The sequence below is a fragment of the Anomalospiza imberbis genome, chromosome 3 (assembly GCF_031753505.1).
Source record: "Anomalospiza imberbis isolate Cuckoo-Finch-1a 21T00152 chromosome 3, ASM3175350v1, whole genome shotgun sequence".
NCBI classification, from domain to species: domain Eukaryota; kingdom Metazoa; phylum Chordata; class Aves; order Passeriformes; family Viduidae; genus Anomalospiza; species Anomalospiza imberbis.
In genome coordinates, this window is record NC_089683.1 from 20,537,578 (window position 1) to 20,545,783 (window position 8,206).

At 41.3% G+C, this 8,206-nt stretch overlaps 1 long non-coding RNA gene across 1 annotated transcript; it reads left to right on the plus strand.

Annotated features, from left to right (window-relative positions):
- The first annotated feature begins 227 nt into the window (after nucleotides 1-227).
- Nucleotides 228-6,734, plus strand: LOC137470355 (uncharacterized). The gene is made up of 2 exons (XR_010997014.1): nucleotides 228-355; nucleotides 2,169-6,734. It is a non-coding gene; the product is annotated as an uncharacterized lncRNA (long non-coding RNA).
- The last annotated feature ends 1,472 nt before the right edge of the window (nucleotides 6,735-8,206 follow it).

Sequence of the window (8,206 nt, forward strand, 5' to 3'; positions counted from 1 at the left end):
CGGGCCGGGCCGGGCCGGGCAGGACAGGACAGGGCAGGGCAGGGCAGGGCCGGGCCGGGAGCCACCGCCCCCCGCCGCCCCTCACCTGCCGCCGCTCCCCGCCGGAGCCGCCTTCGCCCGCGGCAGCCGCGCCGCCGCCGCTGCTGCCATGTTTGCGGGGCGGGGGCACGGGCAGAGGGGGCTGCCCGGCATCACCGCGGCAACAGCCGCCGGCAGCACCGCCGCGCTCGCCCCGCAGCCTCCCGCAGGCACGGGAGGGGGTCCCGAGGATAAGGACCCGCCGAGCGCCGGCCGATGCTGTGGAGGGCGCGGGTGGCGCTGCCGGGCCAGCGGAGGCAGCAGGATGTCTGTGAGGGTAACGCGGGCACTCGGAGGTGAAGCTGGACCCGTCTGGGTAGCGAGAGGAGCGGCACCCGCAGAGCGCCATAGATGGCCCGACAGCTCTGCAGATGGTCCTGGCGCACCCCCCGTGTACGCTGCCCGTGTGCCTGCCAGTTTATCCACCCGTGTGCCTGCCAGTGTACTCACCAGCGTACCCACCCGTGTGCCTGCCAGTGCACCCACCCGTGTGCCTGCCAGTGCACCCACCCGTGTACCCCCGCGGGTCACCGGGGTGCCTGTGAGGAAGGACAAGCTGCACAGCCAGACCCCAGCCTGGACCACAGGCCTGTTCCCCTTGACCCATGGAGCCCTACAGCCAGGGTGGAAAAGCCTGGTGCATCCAGCTGGAGCCCAGTGAGTGCCAGGAGCTCCCAGTTTGACGGCTGAATGATCCACATTTAATGCCCTGGGTACCAGCTGGTATTTTCATTGATTCTTAGTTTGCAGACAGATTTGCTAGGATACTTTTCCATTAAAATCCCCACCTAGCACTCCTTTATCCATTATTTTGATCTGTGAATTAGGGTCAGAAGTCCAAAGAACTGGGAAACTACTCTAAAACTACCGGTTTTGGTTGTTCTCTTGCTTAATGCTGCTGTGATTTCACTAGTGAAAGGCTGTAACACTCAAGGATCCCTCATGACAGACTTGCAAGTCTTGCTGTGACTGCCTGATCCCTTGGTGCGAGCGGCAGCAGTCAGGGAGCAGCAGTGCTTTGCTGAGGGTGCTTTTGGCTGCAATGTGCACCTGGATTCCTGCTTAACCGGAAAAGGCTTCACCCCGGGGCAGGAACGGCAGCTCCTGCAGGCTCCTGTGCTGCCTACTGCCTTCAGCTCCCATCAGTGGCAGAAGGACACCCACAGATTCTAGATTTGCAAATCAATGAGAAAAGGACTTTTTCTGTCATAAAATGTCCTGTGTAAGCTAACCTCAGAGGCATCATATTTTTAACTAGAAATTCTCTTTTGTACTGTTCAGGATTTCTGTAATGACTTAGGAAAGCTGTACTATAGGTAGATAGCTATCATTTGTTGCTGACTCCACAAAATATACATTCACTTCACTTGGACCTGCAACCACAGAATTTACATCAGTGCAGTTTTAACTCTCTATCTTGAAAGTGAGCTTCACAAAATTATATCAATGAGCATAAAGCAAGTGAACAAGTGTTTGAAGGACTCTAAAAGCCTTTAGTTTTGCAATAAGTTTTCAAAGTCTTATCTCATTTTCAATCCCTTCTCTTGTGAGACTAAAAGCTACTGAAAAGTGATGCACAGAATTTCCTTTCACATCTTGCTTGCATTAATATTAACTGAATCTCAAGAGGGTAGGAGACAAAACACATTCTCCATTATTAAAGACAGATCAGGTTTAGCATGCATTTCCTCTAGAAGGCCAAGTCAATTTATAACTAGTTCTTTAACCTCTCACTCCTTCAAATTTATAAACAAAAGTATTTCTAAGTTATATTGGTACATGTTTGTGTATCTCTAAGTAGAAAACAACCGTTTTATTTGATTTGAATTCTGTATTCAGACCTTGAAAAGATCAAGTAAGTTGTCACCACATAACCCTACCATTTTAATCCAATACCATCCTTATGCTATTTTTTCTTATTGCTGTGTGAAACACCAACTCTACCATTAGGCTTAAATCATGGAAATACTTATGATTCTGCTCAGTTTTGGTCTCACTAAGAAATTCACACAGCATTCCCAATACACACAAAATTAACTACATGCCTTTGGTCTTCATTTTTTATTAATTTTAACTTTTTTTCCCCTAAGATTTTATCCTAAGATCTTGAACTTCAGTGTGAAAACTTGGCTTTACTTTGGTCACTGAAAATCAATCCATTTGACTTTAGAGAGGTGAGAATTTCAGTTCACATTTTCTATTTATCTTCAAGACCCCAGGGCATGACTGAGTGTTATCTCATATTCTTTGGAGAAGAATATTATTTTCTGCTGACCTGTTCTACAGATTTGGGCTTATAAATTCATTATATCCTTTTAAAATTAATTGTATACAACTAATAAAATTTGTTTTTCCAGAGTAAGAAGCTGACATCTGCCAACTGGATCTGCCTAGGGTGAAAAAGAATGCAAAACACTTAAATACAAAGTTTCTTCCTCTAAGAAATAATATTGTCATGTGTCCCTAAGTTGTATTCAGGGGAAAGCTGTGAAATCCTGTGTTAGAAACTTCTTGCATGGTGTTTAAAATGCCACAAACATCTTTATAAATATCATTATGAGAAAAAATTGATGATTCCTCTTCTGAACTCTGCTTCTGTCTCCCTTAAGGGAGCACAGAACTGGGGAAAAAAAAGTGAGAGAAGTAACAGAAAATGAAGCCTTTGTCTCTGACTCCCAAGGAGTACTGAGCTGTTTCGAAAGCAAAGCCAGACAACATGGTTTTAGCAGCCACTTCATGACCTGGCAAAACATTATGCTGCTGAAAAATATGTTTCTCCTTTCCTCTTTTACTCCAGGCTTTGACCCAGGAGAGAAGAGGATGGAGTTCTTTTGCTGGCCTAAACCAGGCTCTCAGGAGACAGAGAGCAAAAATGAGAAAAGTGAAGAGCAGTAAGTAAGCTCTGTATCATACCACGTAACTCCATGACACTTAGTGGCTTTAGCATACGTCAGTGACTCCAGGCTGCAGGACCTTTGCCAACCTTGCTATGGCTGCCTGAACACGGCTGCAGTGCTGCTGTTCCAAGCAAGATGCAAAAACAAACCCATGTTGTGCTAGAGATGACACATCCACCACTGCTGCCACCACTGCCAACCTTCTCAGCTGCACTTGGTGCTCAGACCTTGGCCAGGCTCTTGAAGCCCACGCTAGCAAGATGAGATTTGCCACTTCACAGCAGTGTTAGGCATGCACCACAAGCATTAGGGAGACACCTCTCTCCCCCTGCAGGGACCCATTGTTAGCCATTTCATGGTAAAAACTGTCCTTATAGCACTGTGCCAGAATACAACATAGGCACTGTATCTGTATATCTACTTCTGGATTCCTATCCCTATGTGCTCTTCACCTCCTGGACACTGATAGTGCCAGAATCCCAGTCTGGAATTTATCTCATGAAAGTTTAAATGCATAAATGTCATATCTCAGTTATTCCCCCTTTCTAACTTGTGGAGAGCAACACTGTGTTGTTTTGCCTTTTTCATCTTGGCTTTCTGGAGTGTTTACTGTGGACATCTACCTACAACTGTATCAAAGTTCACAAAATTAAGCAATGCCAGGGCTATCTCTATCTTTTGAACTGCAGAAAGGGAGGAAGGTTCAGCAACTACTAATACCAGAGTTCAGGGCAAAACTTTCTTGTTCATGTTTTCCCCCATGCTTCCTAGCAGTTCCCTAGCCAGCTTCAAGCTAAAACATATGTGATATGTATAAGAAAATACATATTGTGTGATACAATACACAGTTTTTAGGAATATGATTTCTGGATGACTACAGTACATGAGTTCTGCAAGTCATCACAAAGTCCAAGCTCGTTCAAATGCAATACTTACATTTCATTTATATATACATAGGTGTGTAAGTCACATTTATTACATAAAAGCTGTTCTCAACAATTTGAAAAATGTTACATTCTACTCTTTTGGGATTTTAGTATAATTCTCATTTAAAACAAAACCTAAACATAGCTGGTTTAGAAACCAGAAAACACCCCAAGATGGTCTAACCTTCCTTTCTAAACTCTCAGGGCCTACCAATAGAAAGGTGAGGTCCGACCCTACAAGGGAAAGGAAATATTGTGTCTCTATCCAAACTCAATTCTCATTGATAACAAACCCACTTTGATTTGAAATACTGGCATGTATAGGAAAGCTGTTTGTGGTTTGGCATGTAAATTAGTCAATGTAGATCTTTGTCCAAAGAAAATGTGTAAGAGAGAAAAGCAAAATACTTTTAGAAAATACACTTATTTTAAAAGCTGACAGCTGCTTGAATCAACTGTAAGTCAGTTCAAGAAATACCAAGAGTCCTAAAGGAAGCAGATGATTGTGTGCAAATCCATGCTAAATTAATTTATACTTTGTCATTACAATTTATTATAGAGATTTTATGTCCCCAGGGATGACATAGCAAAAATAGAAGAAGGCCAGAACTGATGACAAAGACACTCATACATGGAAAAATACTGTTATGAAGATGGATGAACACTGTGCTTTAAACCAGAAATAAATACAAGGAAATGGAATAAATGTACACAGAAAAAGACTGGAAAGGTGGATAGAACTAGCTTTTTCTCATCAGATATAAACAAGGAAGCATCCATTTAGACAAAAGATAATGCATTTATAACTGAAAAAGGAAATAGATGTTTTTCAACGGTGTAATTGCACACTGTGCAAATTCATTTCTGAAGAATGACATTGAAGATGTATTCAAGAAAAAGGAACTTCATGAGGATAACAAGAGCATCAGGTAGCACAAGTAAGCCCCAAAAAACTAATAGGATAAGGCTCAGATTTCAAGTGTTATGCTAATTTTCACAAGCTAGATTTTAATAAAATGAAAATATATTCTGTTATTTTCCACTACAGGATTTCTTGCTGTAATGTACATCAAATTGGCAATGATCTCTATGGGAAATAGAATATTATACAAAGCACACCACTACCTAACCTCTCTGATCTTACATCCCTTTTCTTTTTTATAAGTCTTTTCAAAAACTTTTCCTAGACAGAGAAGAGTTAAAATAAAATGACCTGAAACAGTGCTGTTCTCTGCAATATGTACACTGGATAGAAGTGTACTCAGAAGATTGCAAGTACTAAGATTTCATAGTCTGCAGAAAGCAAATGTCATAATCCAAAGTGGCTCAACTTCTCTGTTCTTTGAGGTATGCTGTATTTTATATTATGTTGGTCACAAACTTTTTCAAGAAATCTAGTGCAGTTAAAACTTTAATTACCAAAATCTAACAAAAATGAGCAATTGATAGATTAACTTTTGAATATTTAAGCCACAGAGTATGTAGTTCAAATCATGAGAATACTCTCATGAGTTTGGCCAGACTCACTTAAGAACAGCAAATGTAATCAAATATGTATCATCTTCTAGACTACTCAGTGATCTGTTTTGCAGAGAGCTAAACCAAATGAAACCTTCCCAGCGTTTTATTTAAGTCAACAGTAAAATTTTGATTGCAGATTCAGGCCTTCTCTGCCTGGTGAACTGATGATCTCAGCCTGAGATGTTTTCATGGATATACCAGCACTCCAAACAGGCAAAGATCTCCAGGTGGGGCCTTTGTTTTGTAGTTCCACAATTATCTGAAGGAAAGAAGGTGTGCTGGGGGGAAAGGGGGACTGTTTCTCCCCCACACAGCTATCAACAAGAGCAGCAGCTCTGACCCTGAGTGACATCTCTGGACTGCAGGAGTCTGCCGGGCTATAGCAGACATGGCCTCAGTTTTCTTTGGAGATCCAATTCTTACCTGTAGTTTTGATCCAAAATTACAGCACAAGGACACTGAAGAGCTCAAGGCTCATTTCCAACTTCTCTACTTACTCAGAGCATCGTGAGGCCATTAGTCACAAAACAAATCTCCAAAAAGACAGACAGCAAAAAGAAATTGGCAAAGAAAAATATGGTAGAAACATTCCAGTTCAGTGCTTATTCTGTTGGTTAACATCAGCAGTGGGAAGATAACAAAGGAAACTACTCAGTGTGAAGGGGGAATCTCAAGGCACCAGCATATGACTCTCCTGGGACCAATTATTCCTCAAGTTTTTCTCAGTGATGCAGTGAGCACATAAGCTCTTACTAGACCCTGCAGAAAGGAGCAAAAATTTTTTTAAATTAAGTCCTGTTTAAACCATGTTAGCTGTCTTTCTCCCTTTTAGAGCCAGGTGCTAGCCCAACCATAACCAACCCTTCAAGCCTTTTGAACAGAAGGGGCTGGAGGAAAAAAAGAAATATGAGAATGAGAAGTGATTCCAGAGGTCAAAAAAAGATTAAAAGGAAAATGTGTGAGTGTGTCAGACTTAAAAGTAGATTGATAGGCACTGGAGGAGGGCAGCCCCCAACATCATCAGTCACTCCTGGAATGTGTCCAGGGAAGCCATGGTTGCTGCCCACCAGCAGCAGAGCTCTCTTTGTCAGCATGAGAAGACGAGGGACTGGAAGCAGATGATGCAGTTGGCAGGATACCCTCACTGAGTTTATGTCTCATGGCGGCGTGAAAGGCCACTTTGGCTGTAACCAGGAGGAGACTGATGAATAGGTCTTGTGTTTACTGCCCATTGTGTTATAAACATCTCAAGTAGTCATTAATGAAAATGTGTTGGAAGAATAAATACTCTTTAATCTAGGCAAAAATGAAATACTGTTCTGCAGTGATCTAGCTTGCTTTTTTATATGTCATGTATGATTTAAGACAGAATTTTGTTTATTTGTAATTTCTATTCTTCCCTGACATTTAAAATGTTCTTTATTTGTTGTACTAATAATGGGCTTCAGATGTGAGAAAACAAATTACATACTTATTTTTTAGTGTGACTTCAGTGCAATGATCTGAAAGTACTTACTTACATATTAGTGAATTAATCCTGACAACATATTAGTCAAGAAAAAAAAAATCTTCATAGCTGAAAACTCCAGCTTACTTTTTTTTTGCCTCTTTTACAAAGTTTGCTATTACTGGAATAAAACAACAAATCATGATTAATAATAAAGCACTACCTATGCTTGAAGCCAAAATACACAGATTTCCTAGCAAGCACTGTCAGATATTTTACTAAACAAGCAGCAACATCCTGATTTCACGTTCTTGCTGTTTATCCACTAGCCCACTTTCTTTGCCAATTCCACATCTACACTAACAAGCACTGTTGCAGAACTGTCACCAAGTAGTCATGGATTGTGTATCTACAAATACATTTTTTTAAGTGATCAAAACCTCGAAATATTCTCATCCAAGTGATACACCCTTCCCAAGGCCACAGAAGCTTTTATCAAGCCTACAGAAGAATAGAAAGAGATGTTGCCTCATTTATATTTTTCTTAACAATTTTCTAGTTCCACAATGCCCTGTTCCCTCAAAGCAATTGTCCCACTGTGGTTTTGTTTTCTATTGCTTTGCATTGATCAATGTAATATGAAAACTTCACATCTGAGAAAGACTTTTTATTTTCTCCACTGCTAGCACAAATCAGAGGCAGGTAGTCATTGCCTTATATAATTTGGGAAGACACCTAAACACTATGCTTCTGTCTGCAGAGAAAAAGTGTGAATATCCTCATGCTGGAGAGAAGGGAAGGTGTAAGGCTGTTTATCATGCAGCTGTAGCAATAGTGAGGTTTGTGAGGAATACAGAAGAGATGCAAACCAGGGAATGAGAGGCAATACTGCTAAAAGACAAACATCCTTCTGGAACAGTAAAGGGATATTTATTTCAGTATGGCTGAATCAGGCCAAAAGTCCATTTGCCTCAGCATCCTGTCTCTGATAATGATGTTTAAGAAAAGAAACAAGGCATAGAGTAAGTCCAGTGTGGTACTTCTCATGGCATGTCCTGCCAGCATCAGCTTCCTGTTCTAGAGAATATATCAGCATCTCTGGTTTTAAAAAGCCTGATGGAATTCTATTCCATGAGTTTTCACTATGGATTCAACTTTTCTCCATAAAATTTGTTTATTTTTCTTTTTTTTATTATTATTTTTAAATGTAATGAGAAAGAAAACCACACAGAAAATTTTGTTTTTATGCAGGAGAAGTTAGGAATGTTAATAACGTGATGGGAAACATTATGTGGGTCACCTGGTCATATTCCTATTGGTGGAATAGTGGCATCCAC